The 27,027-nt window shown below is 33.0% G+C and overlaps 1 long non-coding RNA gene across 7 annotated transcripts in view; it reads left to right on the top strand.

The window, feature by feature from the left end:
- Positions 1-27,027, top strand: part of LOC133205791 (uncharacterized) — a 61,447-nt gene that overhangs the window by 20,347 nt on the left and 14,073 nt on the right. For all 7 annotated transcript variants that reach the window (XR_009723660.1, XR_009723663.1, XR_009723661.1 and 4 more), the window contains 2 exons: positions 4,533-4,738; positions 10,486-10,630. This is a non-coding gene — a long non-coding RNA (uncharacterized LOC133205791). The remainder of the gene's footprint in view (positions 1-4,532; positions 4,739-10,485; positions 10,631-27,027) is intronic.

Below are 27,027 nucleotides of genomic sequence, written 5' to 3' on the forward strand. Positions count from 1 at the left end.
ATGGACCTGCTCCAAAAACTTTAACCTGGTCGATCATCTGGAAAATCTAGGTCATATCCAGCATCCGAAGCAAGTGTGGTAGTGTCCATCCCTAGATGCATCATCCATGCAAGTTTGGTCCAGGTAGGGCTTATAGTTACTTGGGAATGGGACTTGCTCCTAAAACTTTAACCGGGACGCCGACGCTAACGCCGACGCCGACGCCAACACCGGGGGTATAGCATAAGCTCATCTCGACTTCGTCGAGGTGAGCTAAAAAGGGAAGGGGATTAAAAAAAACCCTCCCTCCACATTTATTCTTGAGAAAACTGGCCTGAGAACCAAGTTATTATTTTTCTAGGCCCAACTTCAACCATCCATTGTAAATAAACTTGGGTATCTAAATGATTTTCAATGATTTACTATTGTACTGTTAGGAAATATTATAACAGGATTTAAAAGTGTTTAGATATTAATTGAATGCTACATTGATACATGTTAACAATATTCATGATTGCTCAATTTTCACAGAAAGTTCTTTAATCGCAAACAGTGAAATTGAAAACATCTAAATGTATTCCATTTTTAGCTCACCTGAGCTGAAAGCTCACTGTGACAAGTCAGCTTTTCTAATAACATTTTGTCTGGTGTCCATCTGTCTGTAAACTTTTCATATTTTTCGACTTCTTCTCAAGAACCAATGGGCATAGAAGCATCCTCAGGTAGTTTAAATTTCAAGTCTCTCCCCACCCCCACCACCTGAACCCCCCCCCCCTTTCCATGTAAACTTTTCAATACTGATTTCTGCTTTTTCCTAGCCATTGTGCTCAGGTGATAGGTGGCCCTTGGGCCTCTTGTTTCTTTTTACAATATCATCTTCTGCAGACCTGCTGGGCCAATTTCAATCAAACTGAGCACAAAGTATTCTTGGGTTAAGGGGATTCAAATTTGTTCAAATGAAGGGTCACATCCTCTTCCAAAGGGAAATAATTAACAAAACTTTACAGAGAAAATGCAATAAATTGAATTTGATCACATATTTTGTAAATTTTTCTTTGGGAAAACTTTCAATTCATTTTGGGAAAATACTTGGCAATCATATTTTCAGTTGGGACTGGGGCCGAATTTGGCCTCAAATCAGCCCTAAAAATCCCAAAATATTAACATTTCTTTGTTTTATGGACTTGCATTTGTCAAAGTTATGAACACTGGGATTTGGGAGGGGCTAAAATCAGTGATCAGATTTTACAGGAAAGAAAATCATCATAAAGAGATCTATTTCTCCAGATCAGCAAGGCTATGTTAGTCATGATGGTATTGAAGCAACCCCATGGAATAGAGCTTGATTTTAACAAGACCCTTTGTGGATAGATAGGACCATGGTTTGGGTGGATTTTTCTTGAAAATAAAGTGGGGAAAATCTTGCAAAAATTTTAAGAAGAACAGTAGGACCAAGTAGACTCTGGTGAGCATTGTGGATCATGGGCCTCTTGTACATTAGATTAATATACAGTCAAACCTTGTTTTTTTTTAACTTGATCGTAACAAAAACTTTAAGATAATGTAGGATTTGAGATATTTAGGGTAAAATATTTAAAGAAATATGGTTGGAACTTACAAATCACTTCAATATATCCATGGTATTTGAGATATTGATGTTTGAGATACCGAAGTTCAACTGTATATCACAAATAATTAGATTTATTTAGTGTGATGTTTAACTTGCAATCCCCATACTAAAGGTTTTAATTATTTGAAAATGTGGCTTTAGAATTTGAATGTTTACAACTCAAGTTGACTTCAGGAATCGAACTCCTCCCCCCCCCCCCCCCCCCCCCAAAAAAAAAAAAGAAAATTGGCTGTAGGTCATGAGCATAAGTTTGACTTGTTCTTTTGTTTTATTTTTAGAATCCAAAAAATCTTACTTTATTTATTTCATGCTGTAGTTTGTCTGCATATGTTTAATACCCTACCTCCTTGACCAATAAGCATTACAACTGAGTGTTGTTTTGATGCAAAAAGCAAAACTACTGTAGATTCCTAAATATATGCAAAGAATTAATTATTGTGTAATTTTGTGAGAAGCATCACTTGTGAAATAAAATTACTCACATCTATTTTTATGGTGTTGAAATCCATGTACAAGGTCTTGATCAACTGTCCAGTCGCTAATTATTGTTCTAGTGATTTGATGTCTTATAGTAATTTCATGATATTTAGTACTAGCTTAAAGTGAGGAATCTACAGTAACTAGAGTTAGCTTAAGTTAATACCCTTTGCAGGGGAACACAGGGGTAAATTTGGATACAATATCCCTTGAATTCTAAAAGTGATCTCATACAGACAAATAACAAATAAAAAACTACGAGTAGTAGTCTTATTTTTTACTTGGAAAGTTATCTCTCTTATCAGAGGGTTGGTACCCCTTAAACACATGCATGATTCCAGTATACTCTCTCAACTTCATTGCTGGGGTATAGTTGTACTTTTCTAATAGCTTTATGAATATATCCTGTTTAGGATGGATTACAAACTTGATGCCCTTCAATATTTGTCTTCTCGTGCAGTCGTTTCCCTTTTGTTTCTGCTTTTAAATCATGAAAATGTCATTAAGTCATAAATTATGACTACTTGAAATTGGCCTGTGTTACTTTTCTTTTTGCAGTTGTTTTATAATATGCCACTAGAATAATTTAAGGGCAATATCAACTGTTAGATAAAAATGAACATTGAAATTACTTTTTGAGCATATTAGCAGTAATTTTAAGTTTTTGTTAGGTTTTTAAGGGTTTTTTTTCTGCCTTTTTCCCATCATCTTCATTATAAAAATGTTTTAAGAACATGGCTAGCCAGTATGTACGTACAAATGTGTATTCTGTAGAAATAACTGGTACCCAGGACAGGATTATGAAGAGAGAGATGAATGACCTCAACCTCAAAAGGATCATCTGTCATTCCCTAGCTTTTGGGAGATAAACTCAATAATCTGTGTAATGAGAGGCATCACTCAAAAATAATTGTATAATTGTAACACCTGTATTAATTAAAGGTAACAGAATTTTAGGTCTGAATTGGAAAATGGAGTAGTTGGGAGTCATAATTAGTAGAATTGGAATCACAGTTGATAAAAAAAAAATTGTACTTTAAGGAGGCTATATAAGGGGAGCAATATCTATAAAAGCCTCTTATTAAACTTATCACTTGATGAGGGATGACAAGGGTATTGACTACACATCTGTTACATGGCATCAGCGTTCCGGACAATCTCATCTGCCTCGTAACAGACAGCACACACTCAGCTTTTCATGAAAGTGACATGACCTTTTTTTGACAGATTAAAATCAATATTTAAATAATAATAGGTGCGTGGGTTATTTTCTATTTAATTGCAATACAAAGAGAAGTGTTAGACACACATAACCTTTATTCAACAACTTATCTCCATAATGGCGCTGGATAGATGTTTTGGTAAAAAAAATTAAGGGTTTTAGTCTGGAACAAGTCAATTCAGTGCTTTTATAAATTTCTAAGGAGAAAAAGATATCCATTCCTTTAAATACTTCCACATTTTCAACAACAAAAAATTAAATGCTGATCCAATATTCTCAAGGGGTCATGACATATTTTTGTTTCTGGACTTTCAGAAGGAAAACCCCCATATTTACATTTCATGGAATTTGGAGGATAGGCAGGATGTTGTGGATATCAAGGCTGTAAACCTCCTTTAAATGTCTTTTTGACCCACTTTGCGTCATAGTGACATTACCTTTTTTTTGCAGTAAGACTTTCAGTATCTCTGCTTGAGAAAGAGAAATGAGCTGTCAAATTACTTTCCCTGATATTGTTCTTAGGAAAAATGAATGCATGTAGGGCACATGATTAGTTAAAGTTTTGGTTGCCATTAGTTGGAGTGTTACAGCATTGTTGTGTCGTCATACCAGCTATGTCTGGTATGATGGCCCCGGGCCGTTAGCCTTTGAAGCTTCCTCCTGCTTCGTTGACATGCATGAATAAATAATTAGTAGAAAAGCCATTATGTGGCTAATGATCACAGTGGCTGTGTTCATTTTTTGCAATTTACCGACTTTAAAATGAGCTGAAAAGTCGATTCAATGTATAGAATATCCAGATTCGTGTCACATTTGATTGTTGACATATGTTGCAGTGGATTTTATTGATAGTTTTATTTTTCCTTTATTGATAAATCTATTTTTCCTTTGTTGTAGCTCTTATAATTTTAATGATGGAACAGTTTACAAAATCATTTAAGTGCCTAGATTTTCATGTCCAAATATCTGCACCTTCTTCTTCTATAATGTAATGCACTGGAAAATATAAATATTGGTCCACTTTGTCAATCATTTATTTTGAATTGGTTATAATTAACATACTTTATATAACCTGAATAAAAGACAGGCAGCTTTTGATAGAACAAGAAGATTGATTAAATATAGTCTTAGTATCCTCTGTATTAGTTCTTGTTAAATAGATTTCATGATTCTAAGAATAGTAATGTTTAATATTGATTACAATGACTTTTCTTTTATTTACAGATGACAATACCTGAGTTTATAGATGTCAAAATTAGTAGAGGTGTTGGAATTACTGAAGATGTGAAGAGTCCAGGATACCCAGATTCTTGACAAGGATTGAAAAACTCAAAAACAGCTAAAAAAGAAACAAAGCTAGCACACTCATTAGGCATGTCAAAGGAGATAGAAATCTAAATCTTCTTCATCAAGCTAAAAAAAAGTTTCAGGTAATGATACACATGTATTTCTCCCTGTGAAATGCATATATAAGTGTTATTTCCCTTTGATTATATACTCTATTCACTATTTACTACATTATGTTTAAGAAATGAGACATAAGATTCCATGTAGTTAAATAAGTCTCTGTTACAGTGAAAACTGTCTGGTGAAAAGAGTTAGTGGGGTGGAATATGTAGAACAAACAGTGAGCATCATTTATATTTGTCCTAGTGTAATTGAGAGGGGTGAATTTCTCAGACAACTGTACGAGCACCTTTGTACGGTGTATTTAGATAGTACTTTACGCAGGATGGATTAGGTGTCTCTCTTATATCACAGGAAAACAAATATTTGCCAACAAGATCATATTGATCTGATTAAGGCTGGACTGGGTCATGAGAAAAAAAAACTTCCTCTAATGGTGGTTTGTTGGTGTTCAAGAATTATCTAATTTTTAAAATGTGTGCTATATATAAATATTACTGGATCTGTAGATTGTCTTTATATATACTTTGAATGATCTTTATTGATCATAGTATTGGCCTCATTGCTGATCATGACTAAATATATACTGGTACGCAGAGGTCGGTGGAGACTTGCACTATGATTGTGAAATAGGTCAGGACTGGAACTACTTTCTGTTCTGTCAATCAATTGAAGGGGAGGAGCCAGACAGTAGGAGGGGTTAAGGAGATAAGACTTTTGGCGCGAAAATGGCCAGACAATCCTCTTTGTGTGGTTAGATGTGTGTACCTTACAATACACATCTGACTGAATCATCAAATTCACAACAACACAAAGAAAAAAATTGTTTTGGTGATCTTTGTACAATTATACAAAGGATTTAGCTTAGCTTAAAGCCAAGATTACTATGTCAATTGATAGATTTTAATTAAAAGTAAGAAATGACCGAGTCATGGTTGAATTTTTTCCCGAATAATTGGGAAGGCTGATAAGATGGGTGGGTAGTACCCAGTACCATAGATAAGTGAAGTGCATTCTGTCTACCCAGCATAATCAGGTTTTGTACCCAGTGCCCATTAATTACTACAAAGGCTTTACGCTTTCTTGCAAATGAATTTTAACAAAGAAAACAACTTGTGGTGTGGATGGAGAAATTTTTCCCTTCATAGAGCTTTTGCATCACTTTGTTGCTCATCCTGAATCCTCAGTGATTTTATGGTTAACTCACAATAGTTAGTTAAAATTTACCACTAATTTAGTTGTGAAATGTAAGCTTAGGTCTTTAAATAGGAAATTGTTGCTCTAAAAGGTAAATTGGTTATTCTATCACCTATCTAGGGAGGAAAAATTCTATTGTGCAAAAAGCCATAAGAGAGGTTAAATTTCATTGATAAAATTTCAAGTCATGAATAAAGTTCTGAATGAGTGAAAACAGCATGGCAACTGGAGAGAATGTTCTTTATCTGTTCTTATCTGGGTTTATTTAGTTAATGTGAGGCCTAATGTTTATCTATCTACAAGGATAGTTTTTCACCTTGTTGGACATTGCGCCTTTGCTATGTATTTGATATTTCAATCTCATTCAGTCAAATTTATTTCAAAACCTCAGGTAAGGTGAGCCCAATAACAGGTAGTTAATGATTAAATAAAAACGAGGTCCCATCTTTATACATCGCATGGTTGACACTCCTTATGGGGCGATTGTTGTTAGAGTTCCCGTTTTAAGGGCGCGAGTATAAATTTAAATACTTGTTGATTTGGTAGCCAGGATGATCAAGGGAACCAACAGAATCTGTTGTATGCTACCTGTTTATAATATCAAAACAAGCGTTAATCGGGGGCTAGCAATATTATCCTCAAATCTGTGATTAATGCCTTATTTGTTGAATACTGTTTTATGACAAAGTGTTTGACATAACGCAAAAGGGGTCTGCGGGTCTAAACCACAATTTTTCGATTTTAAATTAATTGTTTGGTATTCTTTCTTTTTGTGTAAAAAGTTCATGAACTTAGAAAAATGCTCTGTCGCTTTTGAAACATGTCTCATAGTTGTGCTATGTGTACATTTAAATACATTGTTTAAATTTGAATGCAAGTTGGTTTAAAACAGTGTTACAGACAGATTAACCATTCTGATTATGGCTAATCCATACTGTTTGTTTAACACTGTGATAGAAGACTAGGTAGAGGTTAAACTGTTTGAGCCAGGTCACTTACAATGTTGTAATCCTGGCTCCAAGGTCCCACTAACAGACAGATAAACCAGCTGTAAAAGTGACCTAAGACAATAAAAGTGTTGAAAGATTAAACAGTTTTAAAAGGTTAAAAGTTTACTTCTGCATAGCTTGTAAAAGGTTTCAATTTATTTTTTTCTAGTTCATTGGATGTATTGGGTTACTAATCACATAATAAAATATTAAAAGGCAGGTTTAGGGTTATCTTTGTGACTGATGTATTGTGTTTCTATTTTACATTTGATTTATATACAAATGTGTCCATAAGAAACAGTGAAAAAAAGGGGGGATATCATTTAAGAATTTTTAAAATTTCTTTCAGATATACAGTGATTTAGCAGATAGTAAGCTATTCAGTGATTCTCTAAATGTGCATTTTAATGGGAAACTGAATATGATTCTCTCCTCTCTCTATCTCTTTTCCTCTGTCTCTCCAGATCATGAAATGTATGCCATCTATAATTCCTTTGGAATGATATCAACAATTTGTAGTTTTTCTTTGTACTATTTAAGGTAAGCTGGATTCATTAATGGATTCAATTATATTTATTGCCAGCAAGAGCTCATTAACCTCCTGTTACACAAGACACTTTTCTACAGAGATGAGGTGTACATGAGTTCTACTTCATGCTTTTTGACTCTATGAAAAGCAACCATAACCGCTCATCCCTTTGTGAAATCCCCTTTTAGTGTCTCATTAATTTTGTACAAATAATTGATTTATGTGTTATGGATGGTTTCCTTCTTAGGTAAAGTTGGGGAGACGATGATGAAAAACTGTCCAAATAGCAAAACAAGTAGGGGTGTTGATCAGAGGGCTTAGGTTGGTATTGTCCAGTGTATAAAAGCTTAGCGAGGGTGTCAACAGGCTTGTGAGTTAACTAGGCCCAACAAAACCTACCTTTAGGGCTCTGTGTTTGAAGAGGTTTGATGGCTTGTTGAATTTGAAATGATTTTTCTGAGCTTGAGATGGTCGGGTGTAAATACATCCGGTGATTTATCTAGCCACTGTATAAAGGTATTATGAAATAAAAGCTACTTACAGTAACTTGAACTCTTGACTACTACAAAATTGTCTTGAAAGTTTTAGGTAAGTGGAGAAGGGAGACAACAAAGGCCCACACTGGTAGCTCTGTTTGTTCCCCCATCAAAGAGTACCCGCCCATCGTCAACAAAGATAATCTTCTCTCCTAATCAGTACTAAGGGTGCAAGAGTTAACTGTTAGCAATTAAACTGTGATGTGCTCTTGCAACACTACAAGATCACAAACAATAGCCATAAAGAGCCCTTCTGTGACATTCTAGCTGTAGTATATACATGGGATGTGAGATAGAGCTGGGTAGATTTTCACCATCTTGAGTCATAAGTTCTGCCATGTGTAAAAATCTGTTAGACATATTTCAGTGGTAGATGTTATTCTGATAACCTTCTATGACATGTGTGCAATGTTGTACATATGAAGTTTATGCTGCACATCTGGCGATTCTTCTTCGATTGTAATAGTGATGCACATTTTTTGTCGACTGGATCACATAGGCTTAGAAGAACCTCTCTCATCTCTGTCGGCAATAAAAGGATAAAAAATCTTTCTAACAATAGAAGAACTGATGACTTTGTGGCCTTTGCCAAAGTTATTGTGATATTTTCTTATGCAAACGATACTGATAAATTGATATTTGACTTGTTTTACTCCCCACAAAAATATTCATGTTATTCCTTAGGGGCACTAGCTGGAATGCCTTTTAAAGAAACACTGAGGCATACTCTCATTGAAACCGAGAATTATATTACTATAGATTTTATGGAAATCTTTGTGGAGAAAGAGAGATGATGTTTCCCATGTTCTTTTGCAAGAAATAACAAAATATGTTTCCATGATTGTTATTTGTTAACTTGAAATAAAAAATGAATGTACAATGAAGTGAAAAAAATATAGTTCCCTTCAAGAGATGCTCCTCCCCAACCTCACACACACACACACACACACACACACACACAGATAGAATGATTATATTACTTGCAGTTATGTATGTACTTGCTACATAAATTCATGCTGCTGTCATCATAGTATAAGAAAATGCATTTAATGCATATATCAAGAGGTGTTGGATTGCATTGAGGTAGTATCATATTGTAGTATGGAGTAAAAGCATTTTTACTTTTACTTATTCTCAATCATTAAATCTTCAGATTTCCTCTCAAAAACAACCCTTATATCATTAAAAAAAATATATATAGGACAAAAATCTTGTGAATTTTTTTTTTGTAGAAGGAAAAAATATCATACGACTACCGATCAGGCTTCTTTATTGTTAGATAAGCATTAAGTTCAAATCACAACTCTGTTGACAAGACTAAAGAGGGAAAGGATGTACAAATTAAGATTCACGCAAAACTCTGTACAAAAGGAAGCAAGAAAGGGGTCACAAAGTTTTACATACACTTGTATGCATATAAAAATTGTACAAAACAAAGCATGTAGAATAAATCCAAGTTTTTGGAATCTTGGCTCTGGGCCTATTTTAGACCCTCAGTAAAAGTTTTCATTTTACTAGATTCATTTAAGTCAATGTTATGTGAAGGGCAAGTTGACTTGATCAGGTGTTATGTTTATAAATGGATACTCGGAGGAGTAAGTAGTCTTAGTACTGTGGGGAAAAGTTTCATTATGCAAAACATTTATAGCTTTTGATATTTTTCCTGTTTGTTGTATGAAAAAGTTCCGGCAAACATCTTGTCTGCTCATAATATTTATAGGTTTATTAAATGACTGATTCATAACCATGCAGATTCATTGATCTAGATGTTTTCAGTGAATTACTTATTAGTCAGCTCTGTAGAATGAACTTTCAGACCTCTATTGCTAAAGCAGATGACAGGAATTTTTCACAGCCAAGTGATGGGAAGGATCAGGGTTATCACAAGTTTATTTTGTTATCTAGTTTGAGATCAAAGTCTTCAAATGGTGACAAATGTTTTGCCTGTGTAGTTTCTTCTTCCCCTCAAAAATAGGAGTTTGGGTGGGGGAGGAGGGTGTAGGAGATTGGAGTGAGTCACTCTGCTCAGTCTTATGCCAATTGTTGGATAGGAGAGTAAAAGTTTCTAACATACTGCAAATAAATGATGCACATTTCTACACACAATCTCAAAAACATTTGGGAAAATGTGACCAATTTATGTCAAACTTTTTTATCACTGTATGCTCATGTCTTTTATATACCAGAGATGTGTCAAAGCGAGTCCTTGATACCAACTGTAGTTTGAGCTTGAGTTCTGACTCTATTATCTTGAATACTATATCTCAAAGTTATTTTTAAAAGTCCCACTGAGTTTGAAAAACCAAGTATTAATTGTTTAAATCTAAAAATATTTAACCATTAAGATGTAAAGAGCTTTCTAGATTTGTAAATGTTTGAACTTTGCCGTATGTCTTTTCTGATAGGCTCAATCAGATTCCTTAATGAATTTTTGAGCAGTTTTGGTGAAATGAGTGTTGAGCAATGTGAATGGAAAAGGTCTAAGATCATTATGAAATGATATTTAATTTGCATTTCAGAATTGCCAAGACATGGAGGGAAATTGATTGATACAATGTGCTCATAGCTCTGGAGTGTTATATTGAAAATTGTGAAAAAGTGCATTGTTCAGTTTCAATAATTTATTGGATATAGTTCATTATTGGATTATCTTTAAATTATGAGGTAAGTGTCAATATGTTTTAAATTTAATATCGGATTCCGTCATTCTGCATACAAGTTACTTCACATTTTTGACGTATAATAACAAATAATCATACTTTGACTTTTTAAGATCTTTTCCTTGTAATCATATAAGCAGTGTAAGAAAAGTTTGAGCAAATATTTGTGCAAGTTATCTTATTTCTATCATTGATACATATTTGTTGAACAAAATTACCATAGTAAACCTAGAAGTTATCACGATATATGGGTCAAACTTTCAGATTATCCATGTCTGTATTGGACTGATAGTAGGAGAAGTGTGCACTAACTAAAGTGTATATGGCCCAATAAAATTCTTGTTTTATATGACATGACATGGCTAGGTCTGTTTTGCCTTTTAACTAGGCCAATTAAATTTCCATGTAAGGCTTGAAAACTTGAATATGTACAACTGTATAAAGGCTGAAACTCTGTCATTGATGTTCAGGACAGACAAACATTTTTGTCTTTTGATGGTACAAGCAATATGTCGTTTTTGATTTGAAACACAAATTGAAACCGCAAAAGGAAGTGTTCTCCATTATCGCACTTTCACAAAGCACTTTTTTTTTAACTGTCAAACAAAAGATTCACGAAAGTGTATTTTTCCCAGTCAAGTTTTCTGTGTATTGCCAAAAAGGAAGGCAGGAAATTGTCGTTCACTTTCTACCATACATCACTTCAGAAACCTTTATCTATTATATACAGAATTCTGACCCTTGAAAACTCTACTTATTTTCAGGAATAAACAGAAATGTTACATGTACAATTTGTTCAGTGTTTTGATGAATGTTAAAACTTGTATGAACCCTCACAGAAATAAAGATAAAGTTGCTTTTCTGCAGAAAACAGAACCATTGTATGGAAGAGTGGAAGATAATGAAATATATTTCTCTTTTTTTGTGGGGGAGGAGAGTCATTTCTTGTATTAAGACATTCTTGACTGTCTGGAAGTGTTGGAATTTGTTCCCTCAGTAGCAACAATTAGGTCTGTGCATGTAAAGTACACCAATGCACAAAGTTAGCCTAGTGCAAGTTAAAGACTTTTTCCTTGACAGTTGATGAATATACACTCTGTAGATAAGCAAGTTAAGGGTACCATATTGCATAAGTCTATGGCTTATATACACCTACTTTACTTGAACTTTGGCAATGTTTCTAGATGAGGAAATTTGATTATTATGTCATCACTAATTCTCTATAGTTCATATTAAGGAAAACAGCAGATAATGCCAGACACATTATGATTACTGGAGTACAACTCTATTACATGTAATAATACATGTAATTTCTAAGAACTGCCAAGTGCCAACAGCCAGGTTCAGCAAGACAATGCATCTCTCAATCTTTTTTCCCCCTAATGTTTCATCATAAAAATATGAGACAGGCAGAAATCTTTAAGCTTTCCAGGCTTGAGGTATTATGTTATAGTGTTGGACCTTATTGGTTACTTGATACATTAGGGTTATTATCCTGCAGTTGAGAAGACAACCTTTAGTCTACCTTTCTTTCTGATGTACAGATCATATTCTCAGGTGGATCCTTTCACAGTAGACATGTTCAAAGAAATAGGTATCTAATAAAGGAAAGGAAAATTTATTTGTTAATGAAGAGAAAGAAAAGTATACACTTGAACTGGTCTTGGTAATTAGTTCTACAATAAATCTCGTTTAGTACGAACACAGATATTGCGAATTCACAGACGTAGTGAAGTGTTCTTGGATCCCCAGCTATGTAAAAATTTTACAAATTCCTTATATGGATATAACAAATTACAGATATATCAAAGTAATTTCACAGGTCCCAGTGACTTCGTTATAACCGAGTTTTACTATAGCTAGGTTTCAAGCTTATGAAAAAATATTTGAAGTGAGAGATTTTGAATGTAATGCCACTAATACTGTGTAAAAATTTATTTTAAATTTGTTTGCAATAAGTATCTCTGTATTTTGAGGTCAATTAGTCAAAGATCAGGGTCATGATTGTAAAAAGTGATTTGGAGAATACCTTTACTACAGTGTTTGTCTTATTAAATTAACCTATTCAGCTGGGCTTCCATTTGTGCACAAAAAATGAACAGTTTATTAAGAAAAATTAATATTATTTCATTAAAAATGTTTTATGATTTTATTTAGTTTGTATTTTTAACACCTTTAATATCCTTTGAGTAGAATAAGATACATAGGAAGGGTTCAAGGGAAGCCATTAATCAGAACTATAATATCTTTTGTCAGAATATGAATTATGAAACTGATTTATATAGTGACATCTTGATTAACAAAAACTTGAATATAGAGCAACTAAGAATGTATTTGGATGAGAAATGTCAGGGTAATTTGGGTTATATATAATTTTTTTTAATTCGTCTTCGAAATAATCAATGATTAAAATTCTTCAATGTTTCAGTATTTTCCATTTCAAATAATTTTGTCTATCTCCTCAAAATCCATAAATTTATATTAACATGCATAAAACATGGTTACATTTTCATTTCATATAGCTTTAAATTAGGCATTTACATAAAACAGGGATATAACTGTACCACATTTAATTACTCCAAATAATGTATTGCTATGTATATAAGACAGTATTTCATTTTAGTCCATGATATTTCTATGCATAAAAAGACAAAATGTTGTGTCAGATAGCTCAAGTTTTTAGTGCATAGGACATTTATCACCTAAAAACATATGCCAATAGAGAACATCTCCAGCATATTTCCAGTAAGCTAATTCTGTAGTCTAGATATAATTACATTTCATTATGTGATGCAGAAATTTGCTCTACCAGAAGAATTTTCATATGTAAGAATGTGTGCATGAAGTGGTAAGGGGGAAAAAAATCTTCGTCTGGCATAAAAGCATGTTAACTTTAGGAAAAGAATGGTGCTTAATTATTCACCCTCGTGCTCATAATGATTATATCTGTGAATGCTTGTAAATGCTTTCAACATGAAATCATAAAAAGTATGCATTGCTCGGGATATATATATGTACAATTTGTCTTAAGTGCACCACTGTTATACATGTATTAGAGTACTTCTAACTTGCTGGCAAAATCTCATCCATTTTTCAAGGTGTGATGTAATGCTAAGCCTAGTGGTAGCCTAGCAGGTGTAATTTCATCTGTATTTGTATAAATCTTCAAAATGATATTGGCTATTCAGAGTTTTTCCTAGGAAAGGGGGTATTCTAGAACACTTGACAAAAGTTCAAGTGGTGTTCAAATGTGAACGCAAAACGTGCTGGATTGTGAAACATTTAATCTCAGGTTGTTGATTACTAATGAATATAAATATACATGTAAATGTTTGTCACTGTGCCAACAGACTCCACCTGTAACAAAAGGCTGCCCCTTAAAGTCTTGTACATATAGGAAGAGTTACAGCAGGTCAATACTTGGAATTTTAAATGGCTAGTAAATAGATGTAATGTGGCTCTAAGAACCTATCAGATGGTCAAAATTTAAGAAGCCAGTGGTGATAAGATAAGGAAACCTGATGTGGCTTGACAGTCCTTGAGTTGACTAACTATCTAATCACCTTCATAAGGAGCTTACAAGGTGTCCAGAAGAAAAGGAGGGGGTGATCTTTGATCTGCTTAATAAGTCCTTACTGGGGGCCTACTGGTATTATCTTTCTCTAAGTTAATCTGTTGATAATGATGTGTAATACTGATAAAGCCAGTATGCTACCTTAATGTAATCCACACCAAATTATAGTGTTCCTGTCCCTAATGTGAATCAATCCTGCATTTTTAGGGACTTATCCCGGATTAAAAGTTTATCAGTTCAAGACAAAATGCCCTGAAATACTCTCTTCCTTTCAAAATTCAGGTTTCCTGTTGGTGACCTTGAGTGACAAGTATCAATACACATTTAGTGGTTACTTAATGAAGAGACTACTATGAGGGTGCTCGTCACTTGCACGGATGTACATTCTCCATGCATTTTCACATTGAATTTGTCGAATTTATGACAGTTACTGTTAATGTTTTCTAAAAATCATATCATAAGAATTGTGTTACATAAAAAAAAAATCATTATTATAGTATAGATCTATGTGTGGGCTTGTATGATGTTGTCTGCTAGGTCTGTACCAAAGAATATAGTGGGACTAAAATATGAATTTAGATAAAATAGATAAAAAAAAAAAGTGGAAATCAAATTAAAAGTACAGAATCCATATTTAGAACAGGAACGATCTCTAAAGATATGTGTGTAAAGTGTCGTAAAAAACTGAAAGGGAGTTTTATCACATCTTGAATTTAACTATTTCCTGGACATTAAATATATGTGATTATTGTAGCTGATTTATCAGACATGGGCAATAAAATATAAACTACTTAGATGCGATAGTTTATTTCAAAGGGATGTACTCTGCTTAAGATTTCCGTATATGACATCTAGTGTACAGAAATTAGTCTATATTTGTGCTTTTAGGTTAAGTTATATGTCATTTTGTCACTGTATTACCTTTGGCTCTGATTTTTCTAATTTATTCAAATTGCAGCTTTTATGAAATGGAGTTTAACGAAATACTGTCATTAGCACACCTGAAAACACATGTGTACCTTAATTAATTGCATTAATTTAGTTTAACTTTCTTGGATAATTTCCAAAAACCTTGTAAAATACAAGATAAATACGTAATTTTTTTTTTCTTTTCAAGAAAGCAGACTTTTATGAATTGTGTCGTACACGGTTGTTTTATTTTCTTATTTGACGTCACAGAGATTTTTCAAAAGTGTATTATGTAATAGATGTGGTTTTTGATTGAGGAAAAAGAACTTTCTTTAAATCATGTTATAACTTTCCAATTCTACTGAAAGTTATAATGAGCACGCTGACAGCTTTCTTTGTTATATTTCTTTTTGTGTAAATTCTAGTCTAAGAGCAAATATTGCTGATATTTGGGAAAAAGCTGCACCTATTTACCGCTATAGTTCATCACACCTAGTTTCCTATAATCAGGGGTTCTCAGGTTTACAAAAAGAAGATATGCCCTCCAATCTTTTTCTCTGTGTGGCCACATTTTATCCTCCACTATTCACTGTATTGTGCTGGGGATGCCTGTGTGAAGATATCTGCAGATCTAGTGAAAAAGGGATGGTGCCTTGTTATTATGGGGCATACAAAGTAAATGGTGTGAGAAAACTAGAGGGTGATCTTAACTTGTTCTTTTTGTCCATCTCTTTTGTTTCTCAGCTTATAGGGATTTGATGATCATTGACTGCAGATCTTGTGAAATCTGAACATCATGGTACATTGCTACTTTGTAACCTTGGTTAAGTGCAGTCAGGTCCTTGTGTGAGGTGTTACACCACTTAGAGTGACAGAGTCTGCTTCATGATTTCACACTATATAAGCACATGCAGTTGCTCAAAATCTTTCTGCATATGAATCATGAATTGCACAATATTTAGTTTTTGTCAGATTTTACAAATCATCTGTACCATTGTAAGTGTGTCAGTAAGGTTTACCCCATTCTTTTAATATAAAAAGTGGTTTTTTTTAACTTCAATAATGTAAAATTATCTAAATTGTTATTAGAAGATGAAGATTAATAAAATGCTGTATTTAATCTACAGACAGTTGGTTTTATTTAACATGGAATATCTCTACTGTAATGATACATGTACTATTAGAGTATTCCCTGAAAGCATTGTCATTGTCTGACATGCCATTGACCATTTGTGCTAGAATTGTTTATTTTTATAATATAAGTCGCCAACTGTTAACCTTTTGTCATGTGAAAGAGAATTAAAGCAGAAAAGAAAAAAAGACATGTAGTAGATAATGTGTGCCTGATGTATTGTTTTGGCTTGGGCACTGATGTCATTTAAGGTTATGTACACTTTCTGAATTCCTCTTTCAGGGTCTGCTGTGAATATGCATAACACTAAGGAGCGAACCAGACAAGCAGATTAACATATTAAGCTAATGCATGAATGTACTTGTGAACCAAAAAATCAATATTCTATTCTTTGATAGCAGGTTGTAAGCTGAGAAATTAACTGAGCTTTCTGGTCACAGGTTGTGTGTAATTGCTGTTTTTTGCATGTCTTGATTAATGTTTTCACATATTCCAGACTATTATTGGTCACACTTATACAATCACAAACATCTGTGTCAAGTTCACAGAGGTGCACTTTTTGTCTGGTCACCGTTGGGCCAATTTGAACAATTTTTTTCTTGGGCAAGGATTAGTTATGAATAGATTAGCTAAATTTGTTGGCTGTGAGATGCTAAAAGCAACATTAAATAAAATTGCATGTAGTATTGACTTTTTTTGTCAGTGCTTTACAGAAATGAAGGATCTTTTTCTATTGATTTAGAGTAGAATTATAGAATAGTTATGAAAGACAACTTCTTTGCCATCATCTCTTACATTCATGCAAACAAGAAAACATAACATTAAATTGTATGTATCAGTAACACGAATGTTTACAATTCTTGAGAAACTCGGATTTTATCTAGTGGAGCCTCTATGGTTCCTGATAAATTGCCATGCTTTGCATGTCTTGATGCTTCAGTAGCATTGGGCCCACTGGTGCTGCCTTCTCAAATGTTACTGTTTACATTCAGCTCTATGGTGGGAGAACAGCTTTTGTTTTTAACCAGATAACCTTGGACCTTGGAGGGACATTGAACTCGGGCCGTCTGTGATCAGTTTACTAAATATTCTGTTTGTTGTGGATAGGCATTGCTGCTCCACTGGGTGTATTCTTTTTGACAATTATGAAACAGATTGTCATATGGTGGGATACAGTTACTAAACAATTCTGATTGTTGTTTACAGTATCCTTCTTGTAGTGATGTACTCGGTCTCTTTAGACGAGGTCAGAGACCAGATACCATACTGGTCTGCTGGTGGTGAAATTGGTTCTAGTTTTTATGTACTAGGAGACCAGAGAAAATGTAAAAAGCTGTCATACTAAAGCAAGGAATGGCATGCATATTTATCAACATTTGTCATTGGTATACAAATTAATTCAGAACAACAGATAAAGTCAGCTAAGCATTACATACAAGTGGTGAGAAGTTAGTATATGGTTTAATGTGTTGGCTAGTTTATTGACCTCTTGGTGTATGATCAGTAGTTCATTGGTGTAACAAGTGTAGGACTTGTTTGTTAATAGTCTTCAGGTGTGAGGTCTTACACCTATAATATATAGAGGACTGACCAATCATAGGCAATAGCTTCATTACAACATAGATATCATCATCTCTTCTTGATGACATCTGAAGGGGGAAAGGATATCTACTGGACAGCATTCCATATTAAATTTTCTGAAGCAGATCCATTTGCAAACATATGATGCATATTTTACATAACTTGCTTTGGTTATATATAAAGTATGCATAGTCTCAGTCTTATTGTCAGTATCTCAGATTCCACATATGAGACATTTTCTATGTCCTTGCAATTTTAAGTTTTTGTATAGCTAACTATATGCTTGACCTTGACAAATGTGGAAGACACATGAATACTTACTTTTACCTCAGATGCTACATATATAGGGCTGTCACGGTTCCAAAATTTTTCGGGTCGGGTCGGTTCTGTAAATTTTCGGTTCGGTTCCGGGTTTTTCGGGTCGGGTATTTACATCTATTTTAAACCTTAATTTCATGAATTTAACTTGAAAAATCTTTATTTGTTACATTAAATTTACATTGAAAACAAGTCTTAACCATGCGAACATCTAGACATCGGTGACTTGGCCTACTATTAGCCACAACCTGACCATTCCTGCTCGTTTTGATAATTATCTAATACTTCCGTGACAAGTGTTTTGTCATGGAATGAAGTAGATTTCAGTTGTGATGTTTATTTGTCACTGTTATCGTAATCATTCCTTTGATTTCGTCGCCATTTTTTGTATTGAACAGATTCTAATATATAAACCAGACCCGAACCGAAATCCGGAAAAATGGAACCGGAACCGAACCGAACAACTTGGACCACGGTTCTCGGTTATTTCGGGTACTCGTGACAGCCCTATACATATAATTTTGAATAAGAGAGCTCAGACTAAAATTGTTTAGGCATCCCCATAATTATGATTTAAATGAATCCTGGAGATAACCAAATTTGCCTCGAATTTGTCTCTAGCATGTTTATGGATTACTAGTTTTCCTTCTTTTCAAGTTCTTGTATTTTTCTAAATTGGCCACCAGCTGAAGTTTCTTGAACAAGTTCTTTCTTGAGAGTTATCCGTTATTATAATAAAACTTGTCTTGATGGTATGAGCAGGGATTCCAAATTTAATGATTTGCATGGGTATAGACACTGTATGTTGTCTGTCTTTATGTCTGTTAGTAATTTTTAGCAACACTACTCTTCCACTGTTTAAGTCCGTAGTTTGTTACGTGTTCAGAATACATCAAGTTTCATAGTTGTCATCAAGTTTCATAGTTGTATTTGTTAGTTTTCAGTATCAATGGAGTGTTTCAATGGTGAATGAAGATAGAAAATCAATCTGTGATTACCCTAATGTTACTCCTCGTACAATTTTTATTTCATCTGAATAAAACCTAGCACTGTAGACTATATCAAAATTCATCAATCTGTGCACCATTTTCTGGATTCAATTATATTTAATTTTAATTTTATAATATTTATAATGAAATATGTTGCCACTGTTGCTAAAAATAAAATGTGATAAATTATTTCTGAATGAAAATCTTTCTTTTTCTGACTGATCAGAATAACACCAGTGATGCTACTTAACAACACACATATTCTGTCCATCAATTGTTTTATTTGAAAATTAAACACCTGCAAAGAAGTATTGCAAGACCACATGCTCTTATACATATGTAAGATAAGTTCAAACCAGTATAGCTACAGTCTCATCAGAGACAATTTGGTTCAAATAGGTCATCCTATGATCAATGGTAAAATTGATGCATTATACTAAAGGTATTTTTGCCCTACTAAAACCAACATTCATTTTATTATAAGAAGGTTAGCTAATTTTAATGAAGACACTATAATGTTAATGGAAAGGAAAAAAAGCTGATGTATGTTTCACATTATGATAGATAACAACAGCGATAAAAGTAAATTTTTGTGTGAACAGAGATGGTGGCAGTGTCAATGTCCAAATTCAAAGTGTCACGCTTTCTTAATTCTGGAGTAGAATTAATGTATGTTTTGTTTTGCTACAAGAAGTTTTATTACTGTATTTGTTAATTTGAACTAAAGAGAAATACCCCAGTGTTATTTCTTACACCTTATAAGTCAAATTAGATTTTAGTACTTTAATCTTAAGTGTGTATTCTTTAGAAGTAACACAGAAGGTCATCTCTATATATATATATGGAAGTGAAGGATTTTTGCTAGAAATATGTTACAAAGTTTGACTCGCTGTTAACTAGAGACATATGGAGTGAAGTGATCTTTCACTTGTTACACTATTGATTTGAATAGAAATCTCTGTTCTATATATAAATCAAATAGAAAACTATATATGAATAAAAGCTGTTCACAAAGCATGCTGAATTTCAGATTCAACAGCAAAGTGAATATAAAAAAGTAATACAGCTTCAATGTATGTGATTATTTGTGGTTTTCTAATATTTATGTATCGTAGCCCCGCTGTGAAATGTCAAACACAGCCGTGTAATATAAATATTTTAAATTTCAGTGGTAGTCCAGTGTAAAAGAAATGGGTCTGACTTGATTATGTCCATCTCTCATCAATCATGGTGGTGATATTTGAATGGGCAGATTATCGTATTAACATGGAGTGAATTCCAGTCATGGGAATGTCACCGATGGCGATTTCTTGAACCTCTTTAGCCACTTGCTTTACACCTTACTTGCCTATCGAAACATAGATCTCAAAAACACCTTACAAAAAGAGCAACCTGAATACTATATTCTAAGCTTGTTTATTTTAGTGGCCCGATTAAAATCCACCAGTATTTTGTTTATTCAGTTTGTGATGATTAAATTCCCAATCATTTTGATAGATCTGAAATTGGTATTTGTGATATTCATTGATGAAGTGGACAGACAATGGGATTTGGCAGTGGAAGTATCGGACACAGTTGACCTACCCTGCACTAGACTACAGAGCACGAGTCGGCTTTGACAGCAAATGTAGCGGAAGTCTTGTGTAAATGTCGATGAACAGATAACCTCCCTTCTTCATTGCTACAGTATCTTCTATATGGTATCCTGCTTCCCAATAGTAGGTTCAGTCAAATGACAAAAACATTCTTTCTGCTGTTTGTTCATCGTTCACTATGATGTAGATCGTCACCTAGTATTAAATATCTGCCAGTGATAATCACACACATTAAATCAGATTAACTAGAATTTTAAGGTGAAGAAAAAAGACAAAAGGCTTTAAAATACATGGTTCTGTTCACAAACAAGTTGCTTCATTAAGACACAAGCAGTGTTTGTATTGAATAACAGAGTATGCATTTCCTGTATAGAAATGTATTATTTGGACAGGTACCTGTAGTCCTATAGGAAACATGTTGATTATTTGAGAGTCAGTGGGTGGCTTTTGCCTGTATCCCCTGTCTTGCTAGTCTTTGCACAAGTTGTTGACACAAGTCTTTTCACTACAGGGTAGGAGGGCAATCCCATTGACTAAAATGAGAGTGGGAGAAAATCACCTGGTTATTCTGACCCTGTAACTTTTACAACTGGCAGTCTATGGCACAATTAATCATGTTCTATATATCATGGCCATTATTTCATTATATATCATTGCACAGTCCATGAATGGAGGAATATTTAGGGAGAGGGCAGTGACAAAGCTTGTATGCATTGCTGCAGTATAACACATTTTTAAATCAGATTTTTAAAAATACTTCTCATGTTGAAAAGGTTCCAGCATCTTATGAAAATGGAACTCGAGGTAGTGGTGTGGAATGATAAAGGTTTGCCTGCAGGAGGAAGTGCAGTATCTTTTTCTTATTGATCATTGAAAAGCTCTAATTTCTTGAAAGCTTGTATTGAGAATGGTTAGCTGTTGTAATCTTTTATTATTCTAATAATATCTATTTCCCAAAAATCTGAGGAAAGCTAGTCCAAGGAATTGTATGTCTGTTACCCACTGTGACATGTTAAGAGTCATTCTCTGTAAGCATCAAAGAATTTAGAAAAAGGTTGGAAATGGTACATCACAGATTTGGCTGATATTTTGCATGTAATGTAGAAACGCCATGTATAGATCATATTTGGGGTCAACAGACAAATTTGAGTACCGGTTGCCATGGTTACCGAAACTGCCAATTTTAGCTCATAAACGAGCAGCATTCTACTAAAATTATACCAACTTCATCTTAATTTTTTATTTTCTACACATTTCATACAGGATTGACAGTTACCTATTCTTATGTATTATTTATAGGACTAACTACCGCAATTAGTGTATTAATTCAGTAGTTGGTCATAAATGAATGATCTTTCAATGAAAAGTGTCAATTTTTACAAATTTAACAAATTTTGAAAAATGCAGATTTTGGGCATTTTTCTACAAATAATAGCAAAAAAATGCAGGCACTCCATAGCAAATGACCACCATCATGTAAAAGTTCATTCCATACTAAACAAAATATAAAATTTCTAGAGTGGTAATATTTCTTAAAATAAAATAAAATGAAAACAAAAATGGTTGCTATGGAGAATTTGGATTAATTTGTAGAATCTATCTTTGACTGGTTTTTTGTACATATCTGCTTTCATTAAATCCTTAATGAAAAAATAACTCTTTAATTTACCTTTTCATTTCACTCAACATTTAAACAAAATAGAAATCTGAAATTTAAAAAAAATACCATGTTGCTATGGCAACCAAATAGTTCAGGAACTATTCAAATAATTATTGATATTAACAATATAAAATAACCATGGCCACATTGCATTATATTTCTTCTTCTGAATCAATAAATAAATCAAATTAATCAACTTTATCATTTCACTTCATTACAATTCATAATTTAAAAAAAACAGTTGCTATGGCAACCAAATAGTTCAGGAACAATCCCTATTATTATTGATATTATCAATGTACACATCGTTGAATGTTATGTCTCTTCTTCAATAAAATAAATCATGCTAATTAACCTTGTCATTTCAGTTGCATTAAAATAGAAAAATAAAATAAAAATAAAATAGAAATTCATTAAAAAAACAGTTGCTTTGGCAACCACATTATCATAGTTCAGGAACAGTCCCTATTATATTGATATTATCAAAATACAAAACTAAAGACTCGGTGCTTGATCAACTTCCAATCACGCACTTACCCTCACATACACAGAAGAACACTTGCATTAATAAAATACAAATATATCAAAATTACTGCAACAGGAGTGGTTTTGCACTATGTTGTTTCCATGGAAACAAACAATAAATGGATGTATAAGCAATAACTGTCCATATAAAATTCAATGGAAATTCCCTTTCCCAGCCTTTTTTGCAGTAACCCCCCCCCCCTTGAAAGTCAATTTTATGTGCCTCATATTTTGCAATACAAAATATGGTTGGATGGAAGGAAGAAAGGAGAATGGAACAACCAAAAATGCACATGACAAGTTATAAAATTTGTCATGTGCATCTTTGGCTGTTCCATTCTCCTTTTTTGATGGAGGGCAGTAAGGAGAATGGAACAACCAAAGATTCACATGACAAATTACTGTAAACCAACTATTATTCGCGTCATCTTTTATTTGCGATTTTTCAGTTTGAAAACAATCCGCAACGATTATTTTTTGTGACTGAGGAAATGTCTTTTACAAATATATAGCAAGATAAATGGTTCGCGGCGATTAATATTCGCGAGTTAAGATAGGTCGTGAAAATCGCAGATATTTTTCGAACGTGAATGAAAATAAGTTAACAGTATATAATTTGTCATCTTCATCTTTGTTGTTCCATTCTCCTTTCTGCCCTCCATCAGTTTACATTTATTTTGGTAATCACAATTCAAACATTTCAAGATTTTGTGATGTTGACCCTCCCTTTTCACTGCATTGCTATTACATTTCCTAATGTTGATTATACTCATTGACTCTGACATTGACCTTGACCTAATTTTGCATTGACCTTGCTACCTTGAATTTCATACAACTTGAAGACAGAACTTCAACCATGCTAATGTTCGACTCTGAAATCATTATTCATGACTTTGACCTAACTTGATCAATTTTTCTACTGGCCAGAGACTATCCTCCCTGCAGGTTTAGTCAGACTTCAATATCATTTGGTACATGATAAAACTAAATCAAGAATCATTTTATTTATAAGAATAAAATTTTGAGTCAAGGAGCTTCTCTTTTTTTTTAAATATAATAACAAACTAGTCGTCGTGTTAGAGACACATTGTACATGTATTTTGATTTTAGGCCAAAAAAATGATAGTCTTGTTTCCTGCTACCAGCCTGAAAAAAATAGGTAGGAAAATTATTTTACTTTTTTCCGACAACTTTTTTTTTTTTTTTTGGATATGAACTAATACAAGATCAAATGAAACATGTCACAGGTCAATATTGTCTTTTAAAATTAAATTTCATGTCTTTTGATGCACAACTTAAGTGGTATATTTTGAAAGTCCATTTTGAAACAGAGAATTTCATGAAATGCTTGTTTTGTGTTTACACGGAAACCCATAACGGTGATAGAATGATGAAATTCCCTATTTTTTTCTTCCAAAACTAAAACATTAGCGTTGGGCGCAAAAAAAAGGTCGGAAGGGGTCGCAGGAAACGAGACTAATTATTTTTTTTGGCCTTAGTTAAAATTATTAAAGTTATGTTAAAAAAACTACATATTCTTGCTGGCATGCTAAGAAACAAGAAACAGAACAATATGAAATTCTGACTTTAATGAAAAATTACTCCCATGAACTAGAGGATACTCTTTATAATACAAATATGTATTTACTATAAAATAATACGACTAAAACAATCCTTCACTTCTAATTAGGCATCAAGTAGCATCCCTATTATGCTTATTGTCAATAATGGTTGCATAATTTCAAGAAAAAAAAAGAATTATTTTGTGAATCTTCAATATAAAAAAAAAAAAATCTCTCTTTTCATCTGTCCGGATTCTGCATTTTAGATGATTTCACTTGTGCAATCGCATAATGTCATTGCAAATTTTTTCTCGGTTTTGATTATTTCTTTGTAAATTCACCATATTAAGCATAAATTTCTCAGTTCCAAATGAGTATTCCAGCAATTTTGTGCACTGTTCCCTAAAAAAAAACAACATATAGATCAATTAGCATTTACATACATAAACACTTTAAAAAAAAGCAAAAAAAAAAAAAAAAAACAACAACAACAAAAACCCAGAGCCAATTAAATGCAAATAATGCAGCAAACATTGACAACTGCATGCAGCAATTTAATTATATAAAAATATAGCTTCAATCACCCCCCCCCCCTTTTCTTTTCCATATTTTAAACAAAAGCAAATCTCCACTACACTCTATACACAAGATTATTTGAAGTTAAAATGAACATTTCAGCTTTTGCATTACCGAGATAATAAAATTTATATTTTGATTCTTTATATCAAATTTTATAAGGATATCTCATTAATTACAGAATTCTATTAAGTGTGAAGTAGTACTGTTTTAATAATGAAAATTTCTTTCTATATTTTAAACTTTCTTACATGTACGTAGTTGCAATTATATAATGTAATTAGAGATGATAAAACAAATTGAAAAATTTTTTTTCTTCTAATTTTATATAATTAGTTCTTAAATGAAATAGCACATGACACTAACCCCCCCCCCTCCAAAAAAAAAAAAAAAAAAAAGCCATACAAACAAACAAAATTAAGCCCTGAACACACTGAAACCTACAAAACCTGCAATGTTGTGTTTTGTTTAGCAATGTGATGATTTTACATGTGTTTACATTCTACCTGGATCAACATGTAAAAACAGTCAATGATTGAATGAATGCAAGACAGTAACTATAATATATTGTTAACCGCGCCTCCTCCCCCTTTATGCAAACACACACTGAAATTTGATGTAACTTTAAAACAAATGTAGATTTTATCAATGACATATATGCTGTATGGATAACATAATTTTCAACAACAGTCAGATATATATAATTATTATATGCAGGTTGAAAACTTTCAACACGATTAGGCCTTATTAATTATTTTTTTTTTTTAACAATTGAATTCAAATATCATTGATGTTTTTTTTTTTTTTGGATACTTTGATTTTTCTTTCTTATAGATATCCATACACTGTTATTAATTAATTTACTTATAATTCACAAACGCATGAGTTAAGAGTAAATATTGACAAAGGTAAATAATTTTTACAGGTTTTTGTACTTTGATACTTGCCTAGTAATCTTATTACTGCCAGGTATCTTTCAAATCAACATCACGGCCTTATCACCAAACGCAACTTAATTGTAGCTCTGGAATCCATGTAACTGATGTTGCTTTCTTATAAACATTTTGTGTCCAATGCTTCTATTATTCATGCAGTGCATCGGTACGTGTCACACTTGGAATTTCAGTAAGGTGAAATCCATTTTCAGGCTTTTCACGACCAAACACATATATTTCTCAGGCACAGCAAGGCCTGACCAAACATTTAACTTCCAGTAATACGAAATACTATACAACGTAGGTTTAAAATGACTGAAAATATCCAAAACAGACAGAATTAACTCCTCTGAATCATGTTCTGCTCTTTACTTTCACTTTCATTTTCTTGAAATTTGGCTGAAGATTTCCGAAAAGGGAAACAACTCTTGGTGAAAAAGTATGTAATTTCAGAGATTTTTACAAACTTTACAATTGATTTATTTTCTTAAATCAAATATTACCACTCCAATTTTTTGATATGTTCTTAATAATTGTTAAGGGTAAAATAGGAGCATCAAAATATTCCACCAGTGCCTGCGTTTTTTAGGTACACTGTTATGTTTTCCCCACCTTTTTAGTAGCATTTTTTGACATTACCTTGCATTTCTTGGCAAGTCCAAAACTTTTTTTTGCAGTTTTCTTGTTTAGAAAATACAATTCACAAATAATTTTAAAGATAAAAATTAATAACAGTCATTTAAATTCATCAAATAAATATTAATGTGGTGAAATGACCTTTGTTGTTATTTCCCACATATGTGCAAACATAGGTTACCTGTTGCCATGGAAACAATGCCAATTGATCAATTGCAATACCGTTTTTTTTAAAATGGGCTTATAGTGTAATTATGTCACCAAGTTTGAACAAAATCGGTGAGAGTCTATTTCCAGCCCATTTTGATGCTTACAGAGAATGACTCTTAAGATTCAAATCTGATGAAACCTTTATCTTTGCTGCTTTTTAATGCATAATGCTATTTTCAAGGGTTTTTTTTTTCCTTCT

The sequence above is a fragment of the Saccostrea echinata genome, unplaced genomic scaffold (assembly GCF_033153115.1).
Source record: "Saccostrea echinata isolate AGI-Se365-2 ecotype Australia unplaced genomic scaffold, CSIRO_AGI_Sech_v1 ptg000002l, whole genome shotgun sequence".
In the NCBI taxonomy this organism is placed as follows: Eukaryota; Metazoa; Mollusca; class Bivalvia; order Ostreida; family Ostreidae; genus Saccostrea; species Saccostrea echinata.